We start from the raw sequence: 26072 nt of genomic DNA on the forward strand, positions 1-26072 counted from the left end.
GGAGAACTATAAATTCTGAGAGGCTGATCTTAGCTGGAGAAAAGAGGACGGAACTGAGGTGGCAAATCACACGACATAAGCTTCCATATCTTGTATAGACTATGCTGGAGCGGAAGAGCTGATGAGACAGAAAACAGAGACCTTTGTGGTTTTGAAAAAGAACCGCCACAAGAAATGTGGTGTCGAAAATGAGCGGATCTGGAGAGGCAAGCGCAGGATGTGAGAGTTAAATTGTGAGATGAAAGATTTTTTTTTTTTTTTAAATCAGTGGATACAGAGAAAGAGATAGATCAAGAGAAGCTTTGAGGGAAATAAAACAACTAAAGCTGGTGACAGTTAACTTTAGGGATGGGAGGGAGATGAGTCAAAGTAACTCAGTTATTTCGAGGCTCCAAAATTTGGGAAATGACAATGTCACTGGCAGTGACAGGAAATATTTGGGGAGAGGGATCATTTTTCATGGAAACGTGATGAATTTTGTTTTGAATAGGTTGAGTTGCAGTGACTTTGAGACACCCAGAAACATCCAGTAAACAGTTGATCAAGTTCTTCTCAATCAGGCCAACTTCCCTTTTTCTTCCAAGTGTAGAATAATTAGGCTTCTGATTATTGGAGTCTTTCAAATGAATTTTGGGGGTGTCAAACCTGAAGGCAGAATAATAGTTTTCAAGCACTGGATATATATCTTGGGATGATGGAGATATTTAATTCCTCCACCATTTTGTTATCTTTTATTCTATCTCCCACACCACCATGATAATTAAGGAGTCTACACTTTGTTCACATTGCTAATATATTTATAAGCGTGGCCCACCTGCTCTTTCATGCCCTTGCTAGTTGCAATTTATTTTCCGACTTGACCTTTCTGACTTGGCCTCTGCATGTGTCAAGTTGTCTTATACACGTCCTTGATCTTTTGCCCTGCTAACATTTTGCATGTGATTACATTTTAGAGTTTGGAGTCTTCAATCATGCAGTAAACAGAGATGCTGCATTAATTTTAAATTCAAGAGGTTGAAAAAGAGGTCAACTTGGAGCTAGAGACAAACTGGATTTCTGTAAGAGGCAGCATGCCTTGAAAGCCTGTATTTCAGCCAGATGATTGGTGAATGACCCTTGTGGCTGATATGCAGGGGGAGAAATAAATGATTTGGAGGTGACAGCCGAGTTAATGCATCACTGCTGGTCAGTTTCCTGTTCCCCTGGGAGACCTAATGCTAAAAAATATCAAGGATTGTTAAGACCAGAAAGACATGGGGGTTTGGGTGCCTGTGAGATCTCCAGGTTGTGCCAGGAGAAGAACATCTGTCCTGATGAGTCAGTTAGTGCCTTTTCATTTCCATACATATGGCAGGAATATTTGGAAACAGCTCCCTTCTCTCTGAAGCTGTGATACAGCCAATCTCACTAGCCAGTTCTTTCTTCCCTTCAATGCTTTACGCAGACACAGTATAGGTCCAACTGTCCTACCTGTCACTGAGTGTGGTGATTGTCAGGGAGGTGGGGGAAATATCACTTTGACAGATATATTTGACATGCTTATTCAAATATGCCCTCTGTCCACTGCTGCTTGTGGAACGACCTCTTGCAAAGGCTGGCCTCTTTGCTTCTGCATGGGAGGCAGAAGTGTGTTTTTCCGTCACGTCCCCATTTCAAATCTTGTCGAAGCAGACATAGACATGAAGGTTTTCTCTTTTCTCATTTCTCAGGCCAACTCTGTGTGCTGATAATGCTATTGCCTTGGATCGTATAGGTTAAAAAAAAGAGAGATAAAATGATGATTAGTACTAATAAGTGTAGGGTGAAATAATATATGCCTGCAGTGTGAGCGGAGCTGTGCACAAATAAGTGTGCAATAAGGTTTTTCAGTTTATCTCTGTGGACAGGGGGTGCATCAGAATAGGAAGACTGTTTCAAAAATGCCCACCGAGGTTACATTTTCATTACCTCCGTGACAAGCAATGACTGATGATACAGCTAAAAATTCACTGTGAATTTGACCAGCATAGAGGAGAAAAAGGTTGAGCACCAAGTCCTGTGTGATTGATTAGAATAAGGAGGAGAATCATTGTTCAGATTGAAGTCTTTACTGATAGCAGATCAGAAGCTGAATATGAAAACCAGACCAAATACACTGCTATAGCTCAACATTAGCTTAGAATTAGATTAGACTTCTTTATGCCTGAAGTTTAATAAGATTAGAAAATCATGTTGCAATTATGCATGTTTTGGTGATTCAAATCATGGAGGGGAGCTCTGAAGCCTGGAGAAGTGAAGATTGCCCATGGTCCATGCGGTGTAAGGGCAAAAACCTAGGCTTTGTAAGCACAAGAATCTGAGTTTGATTTCTTGACTGGCCACTTGACCTTCAGGGAGTTTCTTAACTTTGCTTAGCCATGGTTCCTTATTAGCAAAATCAGAAGGTTAATACCTGTCAGTCAAATTTGTGGTAGACAGTAAATAAACTAATCTGCAAAACAGTGTCAGGCATGTCGCAATCACTGAACAAATGGGGCTGCCAGTATTAAATATTCTTAGAAAAGAATGACTTAGGAATAAAATCTGTACCCGCATTCTAGAATACAGCTTTTATGTTATTATTATTATTTTTTTTTACATCATATAGCTCCTAAATCAACTTCCCCACTAACAAGAACTAGCATCTGTAGAGAGTTTGCACACATTTTCAATTCTGCTATTCAGGACAAAAAGGAGGGATCCAGTGTTGCAATCCAGGTGGAATGGTAGGGGACATTGACTTTGAGAGGTTAAATGACTTGCTCAATAATGCTAATAAGAAATAGAGTTGGGACTGAATCCAAACTCAAGGTTCTCTTGCTCCAACCCACTCCAGCTTTATTCTTTTATAATCAAGATTTTATGAGGCACCATTTCCTCACTCTCTAATTAAAGGGGAAGTATTAGTGCTCCCCAAACATACTCTCTTTCTTATTCCATACACATCCATACATTTCTGATACGGAAATGTAACTGGTATACTGAATCCACTGAACTCTATAGGGTACAAATGGAGAACCAGTTTACCATTTTCATTATAGTCCTTTCAAACATTGTGGATATTTATTCCTATAACTGGGATGAAATCTTAACCAGCTTTTGATGCCTCCAGGCAATCTTAGATAATAAAGTGTCAACTGACCTTCCAGCCATGACAATAACTGGTACTTGACTACCTCTCCTAACATAAACAACTATCAAGCTAGGCAAATATATATGGAGCAACTATTTTCAGATGACGGACAACAGGCAGTAATAGACTGCAATCTCTACAAGAAGGAAAACACATGAGCCAGTGACTACCCCAGATTGCTGACTGGAGGCACGTTTAGACCATGGCACAGGAATCTGAAATCCAAGCAAAGCACAACAATCTCACTGCACTGAGGTGGCAGAGTTTGGGGCTGCTAAGGTCAGAACTTGCAGGGACGGATACCTGGAAGGAGAAAGCTGGGCAGAAAAAGAGCTCCATAAATCTGCACATGCAACCCTTGAATCTTTGGCCAAATACTCAGCTGCATGTGTAGAGAGAAATTCTGCAAGGCCTGGAAGCAAACAACTACTTAGGGAACTGTGAGCTGACTTGAAATTTTGGAGATCACAGAGTTCAGGGTGGCATTAAAATTCAGATCAATCAAAATAGATCTTGCTGAAACTTCAGGCATTTAATTGAAACTCCAGAAAGGCCACAACTCAAGATACTTGGCTACTCTGGCCTATGAAAAGAAGTAGCAAAATGTGCTCTACAATCATTAGATAAAATAATCAATGGCAACAGACCCAGAGATTACAGAGACATTGGAATCAACAGAAAAGAACTTAAATAGCTATTAGAAACATATTCAGTTATTTAAAGGAAATATTGTCACAATTGGTGAACAGTTGGGTAATCTCAGCAGAGAAATTGGGATTATAAAACAAGAACTAAATGGAACTGAAAAACATGACGTATATGAAATGGAAAATGACCTGGATGAGTTTAGCAGAAGATTGGATACTGTAGAAGAAAAGATCAGTAAACTATCCAAATAGAATCAGAGAAGAAGAGCCTGAGAAAAAGAAAGGGCTTCAGAGATTTTGGGAGCACCATCAGTCAGTGTAGCTTGTGTATAATTGAAGTCCCTGAAGTAAGGAACAGTGAGATTGAAGCAGAAACAAACAAACAAACAAACAAAAAACCAAGGAAAAAATAATTACCAAAAAATTTCAAGTTTGACCCCAAAATTTGAGAACAAGCAATCCTAAAACTATTTTTCAACATTGTATTGGAGGTATACAGTATATTAAAGTATAACGAGTAAATCTATCTAGCAAGGTTTCAGAATTCAAGATCAATGTATAAAAACCATTGTGTTCCCACATGCAATATAGCAAAAAATAATTGGAAAATGAAATTAAAAGTCAATTCCACTGCCAGTAGCATCAAAAATTATGAAATACCTAGGAATAAGTTTGATAAAAGATGTGTAAATTCTCTAAGTGAAACATGACAAAACAATGCTGAGAATATAGAAAGACCTAAATACATGGAGAAATATGCCACTTATGGATTGAAACTATTACCACTTTCAATAGCATTAAGAATAGTATTAAGAGGAGGGCGCCTTTTGGGATGAGCACTGGGTGTTGTATGGAAACCAATCTGACAATAAATTTCATATATTGAAGGAAAAAAAAAAGAATAGTATTAAGAAATCAACTCTTCCCAAATTGTTCCATGGATTCAATATGATGCCAGTTAAAATCCAAGCAGGTATGGAAATGTGGACTTAGAGTGGTCAAAACAATTTAAAAAATAAGGAACCTACACTGCTCAATTTCAAGGTTTATTTTAAATTATAATAATCAAAATATTATTATTGGTGTAAGGATAGGTGAATATCAATAAAACAAACAAACAAAAAAAGTGTGTGAATAGACCCCACACATATGATGTTATGGTTTTAAAGATGATGACAAATTCTCAGATACCTCTCTGATCAGGATGTGGGGTTCTCTGGAATCTGGATGGGCCTGTGACTGCTTTGACCAGAAGAATATGATGGAAGTGACACTGTATCATTTCTGAGAGTAGGTCATGAAAGGTTATGCACCTTCTGCAGTTTCTCTTGGGACATTTCTTTTGGGAGAAGCCAGTCATTGTGTAAGATTGACTACCCAATGATTGCCATACTGGAGAGGTCAGAGGTAGATATTTTAATTGCTACTCTCAGCGGGGCTCACAGGAGACCGCCAACACGCCAGTCATGTGAGTGTGCTCCATCTAACGCCCAGCTAATTGAGCCCTCAGATTGCTGCAATCCCATGCATCTCAGTGTATTCACATGAGAAACTCCAAGAGCTGCCCAGCAGAGCCTTTCTCAAATTCCTGACCCACCAAATAGTGACCAAACTAAAAGACCTGTTCTAAACCACTCATTTCTGTGGCAGTTTGTTATGTAGCAGCAGTAATTGGATAATTTAATGGGCAAATGAGAGTCTTTTCAAGAAATGGTGCAGGAACAACTAGATATCTATATGGAAAAAAAAAGGAACTTCAATTCATACTTCATACATAAAACATTAGTTTGAATTGGAAGATAGACTCTAATGTAAAAGGAAAACATATAGAGCTTCTAGATAAGCACATCGAACTATAATTATTCAATGGGATATACTCAGCAATAAGAAAGAAAAATAACCTACTGATAACATGCACCATCGTGGATGTGTCTCAAAAACATCATTCTGAGCAAAATAAGCCAGACATGAAACAGGACATACTATATGAACCCATTTACAGGAAATTCTAGGACAGGTAAAACTAATCTATTGTAGCAGTGAACCATAGTTGTCTCTGCACAGGGGTGAAATCCTGGCACTGGTGCCTTCTGTTCATGGCAGGTCTCTAATGCCTATTATTTTCTTTTAGGTGCTTTTGTGGTTTCCACAGAAATACCCCTGTTGGGTTCTCTAATTGTAATTCTCATAATTTGAGTCTAAGCCTCTGTGTATCCAACAGCTCATCCCATACTAACTCTCTCTTTTGGGTTCTATCATACACTTCGGGAATCGCCTGAGCAAATTCCACTGGAAGGCAGCTCCGGGTCAGTTTCCTTCCCAATATGGCCCATATCTCACCGCGAAAACACTCACAAACTCTTATCCCACCGTGAACTGTAGTTTGTTTCCAGTGTAGGCTTTTACTCTGTAGTCACAAGCTTCAGCTTTTTGCCTCAGACTTCTTCCAGCATTGGTCTGACATCTGTCTTTGGACCTCACATATGCTAAGCAATCAAAGTTAGATGCTCTTAGCCGTTTGCTAGATGCTTCTGTTACTTGCCCTTTTTCCCCTCTAGGAAGGGCAGAGAAAATATTATAGCCCTCCAGGTCTTGTAATTTTTTCGAGTAATTTTTCTCTGCAATCCCTTTAACTTTCATCTTTTTTATACCTCAAGAGAGTTGATGAAAAATCATGGCAACACTGATTTCTTATCATTCACTTTGCAAGTTCTGCAGAGCCGATCATGCCCTGCACTTTGTAAAGCAGGGGTACTTAGTACCTATTGTTTGCTTTCTCCAGCTTTAGACTAAGGCATAAAGAGTCCAATTTTAACATCTTGTTACAGAAAGGGGTCATTTCAATGCCCTGGAAGCTGACCTTTAGCTGACATTCTTGGTGTTCCAAAGCAGAGCACTTTTACTAAATTACTGGCTGCAGAAAATCTGTCAGAAGATTCAGTTTGTCCACAATTAACATTAATGTCAAGTATGACAGCTAATTCTATGATGCTTTCAGCAGTGAAAATTCTCTTGTCTCACCAGTCTTTCTGCCACCCACAAATAAAAAAGGCTGACAGTCGGTGGATATAACTAGTTCTTCTCCTCCATTAATTAATTCTCTGTTCTCACGTTAGAATTTTATTTTTAAATAAAACAAAATCAATGCAGTCAATACTATCATGGGATAAGTCACAGTCTCATTGCAGTTAAAAGAAAACTTTAGTTTATTTTTTGTGTTGTTCTTAGCTTTATTGAGGTATAATTGATACACAAAAAATCCACACATGTAATGTATACATCTTGAGAAATTTGGACCTGTGCATATACCTGGGATACCATCACCACAACCAAGATACCAGGAATTTCCTTCACCTCCAAAAGTGTTGTCATATTCTTGTGTGTGTGAGGTGGGGAATGTGATGGGAAGAATATGTAACATCAAATGGATCCTCATATTTTACAGTGCATATACTGTATTGTTACTAGGGGTACCATGTTATACAGAAATATCTGGAACTTATTCACTTTGTATAACTGAAACTTTATACACATTGATAAATAATTCCCTATTTCCCCCTCCCCCCAACACCTGGAAATTATTATTCTATTTTCTGCTTCTATGAGTTAAAACTTCTGTCAACTGCTAGCATCTATTGAGATGACAAATACCTGGGATTGAAGTAACATGACCTCCTTGTTAACAAGTTATGCTAGACAAGATGATTTAGTCATGGATTTCCTGATAAAAATAGTAATTAGAGTGAAAAGCCAACCAATACCCGAGAGTGTGTACTGACTCTTGTGGGTTTCTTTGTGAAGAATAGATTTTCTACTGGAAAGTGAAATTTCTTCTTCTTCTTCCTTTCTTTTTATTGATCTCTGTCATTTTTAGTTACAAAATTGGTTCTCTCTTAAGATCTAGTAATTTCCATTCTGAAGACGATGATACCAAATTGTGATGTCCCTCTTCCCCTTTTGGCTTGTCCAAAAGCGGCAAGAATGAGAAATGGAAACCTAATATCTGTCTCCAGTAGAAGTGAGAGATAACATATATTTGGAACAACAAAGCAGGTGAAGTATTATAACAGTGGGGGTGATCTACCCATGGGTGGGGATGGAATCAAAGAGATGTCCATGTGAGTAGATCCCAGAAACCTGTGTGCTTTTCTAAGGTAGAGTTTCACCTAGAGGATAAAGCTCTTGGAGGAAATTGGGAACAAGGTTCACGGCTGGCATAGATGTCTTCCCTCTGCTTGGTATTGTTCTGTGAAATGAAGGACAAGACCAAAGGAAGAATTACATAGGTAAAACAATTTGCAAGAAGCTTTCTGTCCTTGTGATCATGGGTGGAACTCTGGGAGTCTTTACGTTATAAACCTCTCTACAACTGATGAACTCCACAGCTAGGGAAAAGTAAATTCTCAAAAAGCTCATAGATACTCCCATGGGACACGAGAAACCACGTCCTGGCTCCTTTCCCACACGACCCTCATATATATACAATTTGTTCATGAAAAACTTACCTCATTCAAATGGTGGGAAAAAATCATAAATACATACAGTTATTAATAGAAGAAGAAAAGGAAAACAAGTTGCTGATAGTGAATGCTCACTAGAAATACATTGCAGATGAATATTATACCCAGATACTCACCAGTCATTAAAAAAAAAATTAAAGAGGCTATTTCTCTAACACAGAAAAGAGACAAAGCAGAAATATAAGGCATCAAGGGGAGCTGGTTAGAGAGTACAAAGATAGACTGTAAGCTGGCAGAGTTCAGGAAAAAGTCAAAGCCAAATAGAAATAAAAAAGAAAGAAAAACTGCTATAGAACTAAAGCAAAACTATTAGTAGCAAAACAGAAACCAGACATTGATGAAAATACAATAAGGGGCATGATAAAAATGAGCATGCTGAAATAGAAGCAAAAAGTTAGAAAGAATAAATAGTCAAAAATGATATGCATTAGTTGTGTCCTAAAGAGGAAAAATGGAGATAATGAATCAGAAAAATAGGCAATTTTGTGGATGAAAGAAAAATCTACAGTTTGAAAGAGCATGCTATTTCCCGGAAACCTTTTACCCAGAATGATACATGCAAACCTCAAGTAAAAGAGAAAAATTCCAGCCAAACACAGGAATCTAGACTTAGGCTTCTTCACAGAAAATACTGGGCAGCACTTAAGAATTTCATACCCAGCCAAAATATTATGCCTGTATTAGCATGACACACATTTTGTAATATGTTAGAATGCAGGGAATTTTTGACCCCTTCTTTAAAAAACTATGAGAGGATAAACCTCAGCTAATCAGGAGATAAATGGCAAATACAGAAAAATGGTGGTGTGCACTGAGTCTATTTCATTGCACAAAAACAAATATGGCCACAGAACACAGCATGAATGGTATAAACCCTGACAAATATTAGAAAGGCATGAATATGGGAATGCAAGCTGGTGCAGCCGCTCTGGAAAACAGTATGGAGGTTCCTCCAAAAACTAAAAATAGAACTACCCTACACCCAGCAATTGCACTACTAGGCATTTATCCACGGGATACAGGTGTGCTGTTTCGAAGGGACACATGCACCCCCATGTTTATAGCAGCACTATCAACAATAGCCAAAGTATGGAAAGAGCCCAAATGTCCATTGATGGATGAATGGATAAAGAAGATGTGGTATATATATACAATGGAGTATTACTCGGCAATCAAAAAGAATGAAATCTTGCCATTTGCAACTATGTGGATGGAACTGGAGGGTATTATGCTAAGTGAGACTAGTCAGTCAGAGAAAGGCAAATATCATAGGACTTCACTCATATGAGGACTTTAAGAGACAAAACAGATTAACATAAGGGAAGGGAAACAAAAATAATATAAAAACAGTGAGGGGGACAAAACAGAAGAGACTCATAAATATGGAGAACAAACAGAGGGTTACGGGAGGGGTTGTGGGAGGGGGATGGGCTAAATGGGTCAGGGGCACTAAGGAATCTACTCCTGAAATCATTGTTGCACTATATGCTAACTAACCTGGATGTAAATTAAAAAAAAAAAAAAAAAAAGAAAGAAATCACTCAATAATTGTTTGATTATAGTAACTTAAAAAAAATAAAAGCATGAAGAGACAACAATTTATGATCATTTTGTTGTTTTTCTCGTTTACAGTGAAGCATTAAAAGATATTCTATAAAGCTGATAAAACAACTGAGAGACATGGAAAAGGGTATGTAGCAGTGGGAGTGGTGTCTCCTTATGAGGAAGAATATTTTATCACTGACATGTATTACTGGTGCAATGTGGGTAATAGTGACCGACTGACTTGTAGTTGGTTTTATTTTTGTTTTAAAATTTTCTAGTGAACAATGCGCATTCTTACTGCTAGTACCGGGCACAGGCTGTTCCCGCAGGCTTGTTCTTGGTAATCCTCTAGATAAAGGCACAAGTATACTTTCCATTACAAAGGCGAACACTAAAATGATAATATCAGCTCAATGGGGCAGCAGAGTAGAGGGAGGTGAAAGGAAAGGAAAAATATATGGGCTAATTTCATCATTGGTCAAAGCATAAAGTTAATTGGTACTGCAAAAATACACCCCTGTGACTTTGAGTAGGCAAGGATTTATTAAATAAGGATCCCTGCAGCACAAACCATAAAGGAATGATTTTTAACCTATAATAATTCTAAAAAACCTCTCCTCCTTAAAAGAAACAGAGGATTAAATATACTATGTAAAGTCATAGATAGGAATGTAATCACTAGAAAAAAAGTCTTCCAAATTTTTGGAAAAATTCAAATACAAAACTAATGTAAAAAAAAAAAAGGCCACACAGGGAAAGCTTTTTTAAAAAGGAAAATAAAGAAAGTATACTTTTTTTTTAAAGGCTTATTTTTGAGAGAGAGACAGAATGTGAGCGGGGCAGGAGCAGAGAGAGAGGGAGACACAGAATCCAAAGCAGGCTCCAGGCTCTGAGCTGTCAGCACAGAGCCGGACGTGGGGCTGGAACTCAGAAACTGTGAGGTCATGACCTGAGCCAAAGTCGGAAGCTTAACTTACTGAGCCTTCTGGGCACCCCAAGAAAATATACTTTTTTTTCTTAAGAAAATGAGATGTTTCTTTCTCTTCCAAATATCACGGTCTCTTTCCTTCCTGACTCACCTGTCTCATTTTGTTCTTTTTTCCCCTCCACCTCCTGCCTGCAGAAGACATGAAAAAAAATCACTTTTCTCTTTTGAAAAGGCTTGTGGTCGGGGGTATGTGCTGGTAGTGGAGCAGAGAAACCCAGGCTTTTATAATCATAACTATCATCATCAACTGTTACCGTTACTTGGGCTACCTTTCATTATGCCCAGGAGTTGGTAAGGCTTAGAACAAAAGCCTAGCTGTGAGTGTCACTGAAGGGAGGGTCAGCATGTAGTGAGGCAAGAGCGTAGGTTCTGGAGAATGGTTCTTTTGAATTTAAAATGTAGCTTTGCCATTTACTCTCCGTGCAGCCTCCTCACTTCTCCAGGCTTGGCTTCATCCTTTCGAATATTGGAATAAGATACACTTGGCAGAGCTCTCATATAGGTAATAACAAGTAACGTTTGTGCCAAGATTTTTAAAGCATCTTACCTTGTGTTAACTCATTGAATTCTCACACTTATTTGATGAGGCAGGTACTGCTATCATTCCCATTTTGCAGATAAATAAACTGATGTGTGGGAGCATGAAGCTGCTAATTCAAAGCCACACAACTAGCTAATGGAGAAACTGGGATTATGAGCCGAGGCAGACTGATTCTAAGGCCTGTGTCCTTAACCTCTTTGTGCTATTGCCTGTTGAATTCACAGGATTAGAGGTAAAATGTGTTGTGTGTCTCACAACAGTTAGTAGGTGTGAAAGAATAAAACGGATCCCAAGGTGAGCTGGCCTCATCGGGGTTTCAGGTCAGGGCATGGTTGGGGTTCAAACCACCATGAGAAGCAGTTGAAATTTCAGGAAAAATGAAGAGACAGGAGGGTAGTGGACATTCTGGATAAGTAGTAGTTCACCTTTGGAAGCTGGAACAACGAGCAGAAAGTTTGGAGCAGATTGTCCCTGGCAACAGCAGAGTTACTCCTAAAGAAGAGAAGTTGTCAGTCTTGAAAAAGGCTCTGAGGGAGGAGCCTGGAATATCCTGGGGAATGGCTGTAAAGCCATTTTGTGGGGCACCAGGCAGATTGAAGGGCTTCTGTTACTCTGGAAACTCAAGGGGTGTCAGTCGGTTCGTCTATAATGAGTGCAGTTAACAGTAGTTGATCTCAAGGTGAAAGTTTCAGTGCTTCATCAGTGAGCAGAAAAGATCAGCTCCCTGACTACAGTAAAAAGAGTGGGAGTATGCCCACAAACTCATGCTCACACACGTATATACACATTCACATGCTCGCATACCTACACACACACACACACACACACACGCACACCCATGACCTTTTCAGGCTGTGAGTCCCAAAGTCCTCCAATCTATTTAATTGACTTCTGTCTGAGGTGAAAACTCCATTGATCTGCCCGAGTGGACACCTCCTTCTCTCTGTGTGAATTCTGCCTTTCAAAGAGAGATTGCAAAGTTCTGCGGGGACCACAGGAGCTGACCTGAAATGGAAAGCAAATGTTCAGACGAAAGGAAGTTACTAAATGCATCACACCTTGAATGCAAAGGGCTCTTTTTGACTTTGGAGATAGAGCCCTTTAATCCCCTCCCTCTGCCTCAGCCCAGAGCCCAGGTGCTTGCTGGTGGCACATCCATCTGGCTGTGGGCAGGGAGCAAAGACCTTGGCCTTCCTGTGCCTCCAGTTTTTCAAAGCTTCCCAGAAGGAAAAGAGCCTTTTCCAGTCCTGCAGAGCATGAGCCATTCCCTTCGCCTCATTCTCTGCTGCCATCCATCATCTCTTGATGTTACGACTCTTGATTTCCAAAGTCCAAGTAACTTATTTGTGTTGCTCAGGCACTACTGTGTCCCTACACGGTGACAGCAGTTGTTGTACTATTTGCCAAAAATATTTATCTCCAGTCACGCTGCCTTGCTGAGCTGGCGAAACAGATGCATTCATAATGCCTGCTTTATGCGAGGAGGCTCTTTGCTCTTTGGCTCTCACAGAGACTAACCCGGCAGGGGTGCGAGGCCAGACCAGCTGAAGGGAAAGATTCGGGGTTCCTTCCCCACCTGGCATCCCAAATGTGCAGGCAGACGGGAGCACAGCTGCTTCTGGGCACTAAGAGGATGCAGGCTCATGACCACCCCCACTGGCCTCCGCTCCTCTGTTTTCCTTAAGACAGCGGATGGGAGAGGGGTTGTTAAAAGACTGTCCTGTGCCGCCAGAGCCCATAGGGAGGCGCAGCATTTTGCCGTAATTACTCTGTGCACCACCGTGCTGTTTAGCAGGGACGCTTGGCTATTTGGATGAAATGAGACCCCCAATTTAAAGCCACATGGGCATGAAATTGTGTGCTAACTGGGCCACGGGATTGCAGATAGACCCTGCCACCTCTGTTCCTCAGGCCACCCGAGGAAGATGCTACTGATATTCCTGGGTTGTTTCTGGAGTCTGAGTTAGAAAAGCTCTAAAATACAATGTCATGGTTAAACTGAAAACCTTGAAAACCTTGGTAAGAGGAGGCCAGTGGGTACCGGCAGGGCTTGGACCCTTCCAAATGTTTCTGTGCAGTTGGCAATATTTCTTTTTCAGGTGATGGTGAATGTATTGTAAGTGTGGGTGAAGCAGATGTGTCCTGTTTTTAAATAGCTGTGATTTAAGAAATGTAGAGATAAAGAAGGAAATGAATTAAATCAAGTAAATAAAAAATCAATCAGATGAGATTGGATCTGTGCAGAGTGCTATGTATTGCATGATTCCACTTATATGAGGTATCCGTAGTAGTCAAGTTCATAGAATCAAAAAGTGAAATGGTGGTTTCCAGAGCTGGGGGTGGTGGAGAAACTGGGGAGTTGCTAAATCAACTGGCTTTAAACGGTAAGATTTCAGTCTGGCAAGATGACAAAGTTCTAGAGATCTGCTGTACAACGTTGTGCCCATAGTCTACCATAGTGTGTTGTATACTTAGAAACTTGGTAAGGGGACACATTTCATGTGCTTTTACTAAAATAAAATAAAATAAAATAAAATAAAATAAAATAAAATAAAAATAATAAAACCAAATATAAAATAAAAATCTGAGAAGCCTGGGTGGCTCAGTTGGTTGAGCTTCTGACTTCGGCTCAGGTCGTGATCTTGCACTTTGTGAGTTCGAGCCCCGCATTGGGTTTCTGTGCTGACAGCTCAGAGCCTGGAGCCTGCTTCAGATTCAGTGTCTCCCACTCTCTCTGCCCCTCCCGCGCTCACGCTCTGTCTCTCTCTCTCTCTCTCTCAAAAACAAATAAACTTAAAAATAAAATATAAAATAAAATAAAATAAAATAAAATAAAATAAAATAAAATAAAGCAATCTAAGAAAAGTGCCAGAGGAACATGAGGAGAGAGAACATGAGATCAAAGATGACGTTTTCTACAAGTGTTGGCCTCACTGCTTTTTGGTGAGTGAAGTCTGAGTGTCGGGGCTTCATAAACATGCTCTGCTTGTCATCAGTGTCAGTGCAAGGAAGGTAAGGGTGATGCTGTCCTTTTCACCATTGTATCTGCCTTACCTAGAGATGCTCAATGAATATTTGTTGAAAGCACATGTCAGTGGAATTGCCCTCTGCTGAAAATAAAAGCAGTGGATTATTTTCTCTCAAAAACGCACATGACCTCATGGATTTCTGAGTCAGCAGGGGACCGGTACTCCCTCTGTGTCAGGGAGAAGCAATGGCAGTCGCCCACTGATTTTCTGGCTCTCCACATACCAGTGTGGACGTTGGACTGACCTCTTCCCTGCAGACTGCCAGAGTTCTTAGTCTACTCACAAGGAGGAGAGAGCCTCTCCAAGAATATTCCTGCTCCCCTGATAAGAAGAACCTTGAGCTGGCTTTGGTACACACTATTCAACAGCAGAGATGTGCCAACGCTTATGTCCAAGTCTCTGCAGGAGTTTACTATATTCACATATAGAAATAAATTCATAAACTCATGACTTTGCAGCTGATACAAAGGCACTGATTCAGTAAGAAGGTCCTGGGACTCAAAAACAAAGTTTCCAACATGGATAGCACAGGACAAGAACCCTATGAGACACAGATGAGAATTCAGCCTAAAGCCAGACTAAAAAAAATTAATATTATCTTTTAGAGTGAGGAGAAATTATTAACTAATATAAAAATCTACCTCATACCCTGTGAGATTCATGTTTTATAATTATGAATAGTAAAATATACATCTCAGAGATGTGGACTGTTATTGTCAGTCAACTTTTAGAACAGCTGAATTTAAGAAACCCTCCTGGTTTTGTTATAAACGGACCCCTGGGTCTCATGGCAGCCTGCAAGGTTCTGAGTGGGCCAAGCGAGGCAAGCTAGTGTCCTTAACAGAAATTTATCTTGAAACTGCTTTTTTTCTGGCTTGTTGTGGTGCCCATTAGTTTATGGATGGGGGAAGTAAAAGCAGTGTTCTGATTCTCACATGTTGTTTATCTGCACTTCTTTCAGACTGATGGCACGGTAGCAATTCTTTGGAGGTTGGCAAAGACCTTAACATTTCTGGGAGAAAGTGGAGTGGGTTTGGTTGGGATAGGGAAGTCTTTGCTGTCTCTCAGGGGATATGGTTTTGGAGGGAGCCTGGTGGATTCTCCCATGGCCTCTTTTACTCTGTAATTTGGTCAAAGAGGAGTCAAGTGATACCAACAACAAAAACAATATTCAGTGTTTATTGAGTGTCCACTATGTTTTGGGGGCTGTGTTAAGTATTTTACATATATTTTTACTTTTTAAATGGTGAGTACAACACTATCAGTTCAATGGTACTACATTCATTAGGTGGATGGGAAAATTGAGCCACAAAGAGATTTAGAAACTTGGCTGTAGCTAGTCAGAGAGAAGTCCTCCTGTGGAGGTATCACCAGGAGGGATGCCAGGACCCCAGGCGAGGAGACGGAAGAAACTGGAGATAAACTCTGCAGACCTTGCTGGCTCTGCACCTGCCCTGACTGTGTTCCACAGACTGGATTTTCCAGGCACTGTGTGTGTGTGTGCGTGTGCGTGCGTGCATGCGTGTGTGTGTTTATAATACCAGGTTGTAGTTTTAAGCACATTTGGGCCAAGCGAGGATACATTACAGAGGCTAAGTGGGGTGATGCACAAGTGGAAATAAAGGATTCAGGGGTCATTTCCTATCTAAAGGCCTATCAAATAAAAGTGATTCGTGCTGCCCACTGCAATGCTGGAGTAACAAGTGGATAATAATATCTGACACTTGCTTCACAGAGTCCTACTTTTCCAGAATGATTCCCTGAAACCAACATTATAACGATCTTCTTTCAAGTCCACCTCCCTAAAGTTAGACTCTTTTGATGTCAGAATCAGCAGTGGAAGTGGTTACCAGCTTCCTTTGCTCTTTAGCCACGTTGCCTAGGTTTATGTCGTATTGAGTGTTCTTCCATGTTTTCTGAACTTTTCCTGATTGGGAAGTGGAAGGCAGAAGAAGAGTGGGGGATGGGCAAAGCAGAAATACATCCTCTTTTAGAAACATTTATTCTAGTGGTTCAATTTCTTTTCAGCTTCACTAAAGCAGATCAATGTATACCCAAGATAGTCTGGGTTTAAAAAGAGAGAGCGAGAGAGAGAGAGAGAGAAAGAGAAAGCGTAACAAGATAAAAGTTTCCTCACCAGGACTTCTCTCAGGGGAGGGAGAATTTTGTTGTGTGTGGTGGGGAGAACTTCATTAAGTTGCTTGGGTTGGAGAGTAAGACCCAAAGGGCATGCCCGGGAAGGAAAAGAGAGTCCCCTAATCACCAGATAGGACAAGAAAGGAAATGTATGTGCATAACAGGTAGATACAAAGCAATAGGGGTGGTGGGATGATCCGGAGTGAAAGCCCCGGGAGCAGCATGGCTTTAGGAAATTTGGGGGGAAGAAAAATGTGCTCCATGAATTTTTAAGTTGGTTTTTGTCTGTGCTCTGGCAGTTACTCTTCTCTGCTTCTGTTCTTCAAGTCCTAGCAGAATAATCTTCGTTGCAATAGACATTTCTCTTTTTGGGGGGATAAAAGTGGATTATTTTGAGAAAACTTGATGATGCTTTTCCTGTGTTTGGGGCAAATGGGTGGCAGGTGGGAACACATCGGGCAGCTAACGTGTGCATGACAGAGTGATGAAGGATAGTAATTTATATTGAATGGCAACTGTCATATTTTTGTAATTGAGAATATCTCATTTTATATAGAGAGCATTTAGTTTAATTTTGTTTTGCTTATGATTTTATCTTTTCCTTTTTGTGTAGTATTTCGTATGGCTCCCTCCAGGAAAGCTAAGGTGGTCGATTACCCGTTGGCGGATAATGCCACTTGTGGGTGATCTGTTGCTTTCTCTAATGAATTATATGTTTTGTGACTTTTTTCAAGGCACATTCCATGGCTTGGCAAGCTGTAGAATACAATAATAGTTCCTTTATTTGTGGTTTTGCTTTCTGCTGTCCCAGTTACTGATGGTCACCCATGGTCTGGAAGCAGATGGTCCTCGTTTTGATGAACCGTGAGAAGGTGCAGAGTAGCCACATGCTACGTGCCTGTGTCATTCCCCTCACATGATCTCAGCATGTGGGCGTTTTACCATCTCATATCGTCACAAGAAGACAGGTGAATACAACACAATAGGATATTTTGAGAGAGAGACAGAGAGCAACAGCTATATAACTTTTATTACAGTATATTGTTATTAACTATCCTATTTTATTATTGTTATTAATCTCTTACTGTGCCTGACTTAAAAATTAAGCTTTATTATAGGTATGTATGCACAGGAAAAAACATGCAGAGATGCCATACACTCTCCTGGAGAGCTAGTTCTGAGTTGCAAAAATAAGAAAATAAAATTGTAAGAAAGAAGGCATTGTTCATGGTGAGTGAAAATAAATGCACAGGCAGATGGGAATGAAGAGCTGTTTGCCCTGCCTGAAGGAAAGCACTAGAGACTTTTGAAGATAATATCCTTAACATTTATATGGCTCTTCATATTTTTAAAGTGCTTCCTGGTAATTAAGAGTCATTAATCAGATATTAGCTGCAGGTTATTCAATGAAATAGTTGTTGATTTCAACTCAGAGCTGTATATAATGTTGCAGACTAGAACTGCTTCCTTTTACATTTCACAAAAATCTTGACTTTCTTGTGCACATTGAGAGTGTCGCTATGTGTGGGTTTTCATTATGCACACCAAGATGTACTTACTATTATATGAATTCACATTTACATACCAGTTTGTGATTTGTTGGATTGATACAGTGATCCCTCCTTATCCATGGTTTCACTTCCTGCAGTTTCAGTTACTTACAATCCAGAAGCAGATAATCCCCCTTCTGCCAGTTCTGGATTCTGCCAGAATCCCCCAGTTCTGCCGAACTGCCAGATCGGTAGTAGCCTAATGCTCTATCACATTGGCTACGTCATTCACCTCAAGTCATTTCATCACACAGACATTTTATCATCTCACATCAAAACAAGAAGAAGGATAAGTACGGTACAGTGAGATATTTTGAGAGAGAGAGAGAGAGAGAGAGAGAGAGAGAGAGAGACTACACTCATGTAACTATTATTACAGTGTGTTGTTATAATTGTTCTATTTTATTATTATTATTGTTAATGTCTTACTGAACCTAATTTATAAATTAAATTTTGTCATAGGTATGTGTGTGTGTATATATATATATATATATATATATATATATATAAAACCCAACATATATAGGATTTGGTACTATGTGTGGTTTCAGGCATCCAGTGAGGGTCTTGAGACATACCTTCCATAGATAAGAGCAGACAACTGCATTTACAACTGTGTTACAAGAAGACAAATCGCGTAACACAGGGGGACATGCTGGCTTGGAGTGGCCAGTAAAAACCCAAAATAGAGTCTCCTTTCTTCTATAGTTTGAATGTTGCCACTTGGATGCACCAAAAGATTTTCACTGCAAGTGGATGCCTTATCTACTTGGCTATTTCTAGGAATAATAACTTAGTTCACCTCCAATCTAAGCTGAAATAAATGATACATGTTAGACTGAGATTTATTTGGCACATTTGTATCTAGATAGCAAGAAACACTTGTTTCCCATTTGTATTTCTGCATACCTGTTCTTCAACCAATTATCACAGGTAATTGAGGTCTGAGGGAAGCCATAGGTCCTTGGAGTTGAGCTTTTCAGAAATTAATGGGGACTCCTTTGGCTTTGATGTTTGAATATATTAATATCACTATAATTCTCATTGGTTTTCCTATAAAGGTTATGAAACTGTGGTTATTTCTCCCCACAGAGCCTCCACATTTCTCTTCTTCCTGTAATCATAAACTTTGTCATAGGTCTCTGCAGTCTGCAGCCAGATGGCCTGGTTTTGAATCCTATTCTCTGACTTACCAGCTGTGTGACCTTGGACAGATTACTTTGCTTCTCTGACACTTGGTTTACTTATCTGCAAAATAAGTATCTCCTGCCATCAGTTGTTAGAGGGTTAAGTGAGTAAATATTTATAAAGCGCTTGGAACAGTGTCTGGCACATTTGTTATCTGTTAAACCTATTAAAGGTTTAATTATTATCTGTTAAACCTATTAAAGGTTATCTGTTAAACCTATTAAAGGTTTCACATTTCAAAAATACCTTGTTGAGCTGAATATAGAAGATATTCTATTAATGTTTGCTGAGTCTTTTTTTTTAATTCGCATTTTAAAATACTTTGCCAAAAAATGAGTTCAGATTCATTCACTTAGCAAAAAAGAAATTATACTTTGCTATGGGTAAATTTTAAGGGACAAAAATTGGCTAAATTTCCACTGCCAAGAACTGCTTGAAGACTGGGCAAAGAATATTTGGTGGTGGTTATTAAACATTGTGGACATGTTGGCAAGAAAGAGAAGGGCTGGGTTAGCTTTAGCTTCTCATGCTCGTGCTCATTGGTGAGTTCGAGGCAGGAAGCTTGGGAGGGCTTGGAAAATCTTCCTAGTAGTTCTTCAGCTTTACCCACACCCTATTTCACTGCTACATAGGTTAAGAAAAAGTCACAAAGCAAGCCAACAGCCAGAAAAAAAGGAGTGATTTGTTTCAGGAATGTTTAAGAATTCCCCCAGATTCTCAAATGAAACAATTTTCATTAAGTAAAAATATTTTAATGTTATGCAACAAACTTTTAGAAGGGTGAATTTTGTGAACAACAACAAACAGATACAGAATAATGGACCATTAAAATTCCTGAAAGATTGCATTATATTTAGAACATTTTTCTTGGAAGTATAAATTTCAGGATACTCTTAGGATCATACAAATGAGGTCAGGAAACTGATGTTACAGCCCCAAATCCATCATAGAAAGAGTTGCTCTTATCTATATTTCAAGAGCTAGTACAGATTCCCAATATTGACTCTATAGTTCCCTTTTTTTCCATAATGTTGATTCAGGTTAGGCAGATGATTAAGTTATGATAGGCTAAATTATAGTTCAATAACAGGTGACCCTACCTCCGACTGGTAACAGACCTGTGTTTTGTATTCATACAGTACTCTGAAGCCAAGTAACCCTCCCTCCCCTCAAGGCTATTTATTCCTCCTCAGCCCTGCCTCTCCTCTAGCTAAAGATGCCTACTGCTTACTCAGTGCAAGACTCTTAGTGGGGACTGGAAGGACCTCCCTCTCCCTCAGGGACTCTGCCTCCACCTCTCCCTGAGAAACGGATTTTACATGGTCCCTGGGGGTAGGAATATTTCCTATCCCTCCCATGCCACTTCAAATTTTTGTTCTAAGCTGGTAGCTGGTAGACCACATTTGGCCTTTGAAAAGTCATTAAAATTGTAGCTGTTTTCTTTTTCTTCTTCTTCTTCTTTTTCTTACCTGCTTTTATGGTGGTCAACTTTTCTTCCCAGGCTTTTCCAAAGGTGATAGTCATATGACCTTCCTCCTCTGAGGAGCTTGGTACCATTTGTACTTTGTTTGATGCCTTGTAACCTCAACTCCCTGATGGCCTCAAGAAAAATTATGATTTTGTAGACTATCTGACTTTTTCTAGTTGTTAGGGGGGAGCGATGTTCTCTTGCAGCTTTATGCATTTTAAGCAGAAGCTGAATTGATTTTGAAGCCTTCATCAGAAGGTAATTGTGTATGCTTCTATAGCCCAGCCAGGAGATGCAGAAAGACAAGAGTTCCAGAAATTCAGAGGAACAGGCTACATTTGACCCAGCCAAAGGAGCATATTCTTGTTCATCTTTCTAATGATGCAGAGAAGTGGGGACTCAGTATGTCCTGTTCAAAATGTCTACCTCGGTAATCCTTTCATGTGGAATTAATCATAATCTCTGTATCTTATAGTCAAGGCCACTTCACTTTGGTCCCCAAATGCTTTTCTCAACATCTCCCGGCATGCTCAGCTGCACCTGTGATTCAGTCACATGAGTTGATAGACCTCAGAGAGGGGTCAGACCTCCTTCACTGGAATCCAGAGGACGTCACTTACTAGTTCTGTGACCCGGGGCTAGCTGCTGAAACTCTCCATGGCTCAGTTTCTTCATTGGTAAAATGGAGAAAGTAGTAATACATACTTGCACCATAGATTTGTTATGAGATGCCCAACTTATTCTAGACTATTTCCATTTCTCTGAGAACCTCTTGTGCAAAACTAGAGTATATAAAACACTAATGTTCGGCTCAGATTCAAATTGGTATCACATTTCCCCTTGGTGTTCTTAAGATTGATTTTGTGAGCATGTAAGAAATGTGAGCCTACTTCATTCATGTAGAAAAGTAGGAGGTCCCTCTAAACGTAGGGCAATGGGTGAAGACACCTAGTTTGATGAGTTCTAAATCATTCCCAAGCCTTTTCTCTTATTATCCTGTTTAGCTTACAATCTTGTTACTCCTACTAAAAGAGTGTTAAGATTGAATAATAATTGATTTGAAGTTCTAGCTATCAGTGGAGTTTTAAAAAAACACTTTAGTTCTCTGGAATGTGGCTCCACCAACTGTTCTTGCACTAGGAGCCAAGGAAGGAGAGAGCAATGTGTTGTTGAGACCATCTGGAGGATATATGTGGCTGAACCCTGTTAGAACCTCTCTATAAACTTTTAAGAGTCTGGCAGGCAGGTGTGCGGATTTACTCATTTGTAGTCACCAAAGGCGAAAGCCTCATGAGTTCCCTTGCTTGTTAAAACTGCCGCCCATGAGTCTGGGGTGGCCGGTTTCTGTCTTCTCTCTCTCCTTGGCTCTGTGTCTGCGGGCCAGTTGCCAATTTCACCCAAGGAGCTCCTAAGGTTTTGAACCGACAGAGGGAGAACGTTCCCTCCCTGAAACATAATTCCTGAGTCCTTTCCCAGACACCATACACGTGTATATATTCAGTGCCCACAGAAAATCAGCCTCTGTATATATGCTAGGTGGTAGACACTTTGTTAGCCCTGCTCTAATGAGTTCAGACCCTTTAGATGTACTTTGCTGAGTTTATTGAGTGAGGAAAATGGATTACATAATGTTCCTGACACTGCTTTGTTTACTGAGATGAAGTTAGTAATTTGCCAAAACAAACAAACAAACAAACAAACAAGCAAACAAAAAAAACCAAAGCAAAACAAAAAACCCTTCAAGGTTATGTTATAGCATATGCAAAAGCCATAAAATTAGCCTCTAATGTCTCAAATTGCAGCCAGGTACAGTGTAGAGGTAGGAAATTTTCTGAGATGGAGAATGTTCACTATGCTTAGTTTTAAATCCCTTATCCAGTCCATCCCTGTGCTGGGCACATAGTAGGTCTGTTGGGTGACATAGCACATACTGAACAAACGCATGTTGCATGATTGATGCATAGAAGAGCTGGCGTACTTTGTCACACACACACACAAAAAGGCACCATAGGCTTTGAAAATGAAGATCACAGTCTAAGCAGGTAGTTGTCCTTTATGGAGAACCCACCATGTGCCTGTCTCTGTGCTAAGGATTTTATCTAGGCGAATTCACTTACTCTCAGAAGAACCTGCAAAGGTAGACTTTATAGCATGAGGCATCAGTGATAGAATTGGAGCTGGTGTTCTGATGAGGTCTAGAAGACAGGGAACAGAAAGAGAGGTAGAGTGTTCTTAACCTTCTGTTTGTTATATCACCGCTGCTCTCCTCTTCATCCTGAGATGGGATGAGGGCTCCCATACCTCATGTAGAAGACTGATGTAGGTGTATGTAAAATCAAGGAATTGATAAACATCTTCAGCTTGCTGAGCCATAATTAATTCCTATGCCATGTTCCCTATTTTTAATGACTAAAAAGATCGTAATTTCACTACTTCCTCTGTCTGACCATCATTCATTAGAACTATTGTTAGCCTAACAAATCCCCTGGTTCTCACTCTAAATCATCTCTTCATTTAATTTTACCCCGTTTGTTACTCTTAATCCTTTCTGAATATCTCATTCTGTTTTTTGGACTGGTTTGAACTTCTCACTCTTTCCCTGTGGATTTTGCTTGTCCAACATACTTATTTCACTCTTGTTAAATTTCCTTATTAGGCAGCTCTTCCACTTCTTAAATTGTTTTGTGTTTCATTCTGAATGATTTCTGACATTTAAATCATTTATGGTTAGGAATGTTGCAGAACCAAATGCAGTATCTTCCAGAATTATGCAGAATGTGCCTGGGGGAAAAGCCTAAGTGTGAGTCCATCATGTCTAACGTCTTCTTTAGGGATTTTTGTGAATGAATTGTGTCCCACAAAAAGCTATGTTAAAGTCCTAACCCTCAGTACCTATAAATGTGACCTTACTTGGCAATATGGCATTTGCAGATTTAATTAAGTTAAGATGATATCATAGTTAAATAAGGATAGGCCTTTAATCCAATGTGATTGGTATTCTTATGTGAAGAGAAGACACACAGAGAAAAACACGTAGCAGGAATGCCCTCCGATAACAGAGACAGAGATCGGAGTGATGTGTCTACAAGCCAAGGAGCAGGAGGGATTGATGGCGACTCCAAAAGTTAAGAGGAAGGTATGGAATAGATTCTCCCTTCTAGAGCCTTCAGAAAGAGCATGGCCCTACCAACTCCTCGATTTCAGACTTTTGGTCTCCAGAACTGTGAGACAACAAATTTCTGTTATTTTAAGCCACAAGGTTTGTAGTAATTTGTTATGGCAGCCTATGAAACCAATACAGGGACTAAACCATTTCCAGATTTATCATCATCCTCACCTTAGTTGTAATAATGTCAATATACTGGGCATCAATGTGTTCCTGGAAATGGGCTAAGTGTAAGCATGTCATATCTGATTGAATCCTCATAGCCCCTCGATTTATTTTTCCTGATATACAGATTAAGAGACTGAGTATTGGTGAAGTTGAATACATTCTAGTAAGAGGTGGATCTTGAAATGGATCCAAATGGATCAACTCCAAAACCAGTGCTTTGAATCACTATGCTTTTCTGCCATCCACGGAAGCAGTATGATCATTTTCTTTTACTGATTTAACATTTGAGGATTATATTCTATATATAGCATTCTAGCTTCATTTTTTAACAGGATAAAGTCATTGTTATCCCCCCCCCCCCCATATTCCATTACATTTCTAATTCTTCTAGCATCCTCTGTTCTCATTATTACTACTCACTTTCCTTCTTTAAATAGATTTTAGTCACTAGTAAAGTAAAGAATCAGCTCAGGAGAAACTTGATTATTATTTGTTTATGTCTCTGAGGAAAAGTATAGGTCAAAACAACTTCTCTGAAGCTTGCAATTCAAGGAGATGTGTGTCTAACTATTAGGACACAAATATGCTGTGTCTGCCTTTCCTTCACGTTATAATTTGGTTAAAAAACTATTCTTGGCTGAAACAAGGAACAATAATCAAAGATTCCTTGGCTTCATGCTCTGAGGAAATGTTTTGAAAAGCTTCTAAAGTGACCCAAAACCTTTTGGCATGGTTGAGAGAAAAGTCTGGAAAGGAGAAGCCCCAGTAACTATTCTCTCTTTCATTTGGTTACTCGGTTTACTTTATTTTTAGCTTGTTACTAAAAATGCCTTAGAGTTTTATCTTATTATCCATAAAGCTCTTTCATTTATATTATTCAGTTGATTCACACAACATTTTTGAGATACAAGCAGGACAGATATTATTACTCTCATTTTAAAGATGACATGTAGAGATGACATGTTTTGCTTAGGGTCATACAGGCAGTAAATGGAAGTGGTATTAGACCCAGAGATTGTGATTTCTAACATCCAGTTGTATTTTCATAAACCAATGCAAATTAATAACAAAAATTAACATCTATATTGTATATTTAATCTCAGAATCCTCATAGCCACATTATAAAGTAGATTTCTAAAATTGCTATTTCAAAAACCCGTGGACAAAGACCTAAAAGCGAAGCTTAAGAGGGTTGAGTAATGCAACAGAGGATTTGAACCTATGACAAAACACACACCTTTGCTATTTTACTGCACATCGGCCCCAAAGCAAGCATTTGTTAATGTTAAAATTAACGTTTGTTAATGTTAACCAAGGAATGCTCTACAAGGTGATGATACACCAGGAAGGTCAATCCCAGCCTGGAATCAGGCGACTTGGAGAATAGTGTAATTTGAATGAAAAGGCATCCAGTAGTCCTCCCTCATCCGCAGTTTCGTTACTTCCGACAGGACGCAGACGATTCTCCCGATTCTCCTGACGAATCATCAGAGGGTCAACAGTAGCCTAGCGCTGCGTCACAGTGCCTGCGTCATTTTCTTCGCTTCATCTCATCACATAGGTATTTTACCGTCTCACATCGTCATAAGAAAAGGGGTGAGTATAGTGCAATAAGATATTTAGAGAGAAAGAGAGAGCCTACATTCACGTAACTTTTATTACAGTACATTTTTGTGATGGCTTCCCGGCCTCTTGGCTAAGATCAAGTGTAGTATTATAGTACATTGTTATAATTGTTCTATTTTATTATTAGTTGTTATTATTAATCTCTTACTGTGCCTAATTTATAAATTAAGTTTATTGTAAGTATGTACATATGTATAGGAAAAAAGCATAGTATATATAGGGTTCAGTACTATCCGCGGTTTCAGGCATCCATGGTGGGGGTTGGGGGTGGAACAGATCTGTGGATAACGGGGGACTGCTATATATTTCTTTTACATTGAAACTTCAGTGGAGTCCAGATTCCCTTGAT

The sequence above is a fragment of the Lynx canadensis genome, chromosome A1 (assembly GCF_007474595.2).
Source record: "Lynx canadensis isolate LIC74 chromosome A1, mLynCan4.pri.v2, whole genome shotgun sequence".
In the NCBI taxonomy this organism is placed as follows: Eukaryota; Metazoa; Chordata; class Mammalia; order Carnivora; family Felidae; genus Lynx; species Lynx canadensis.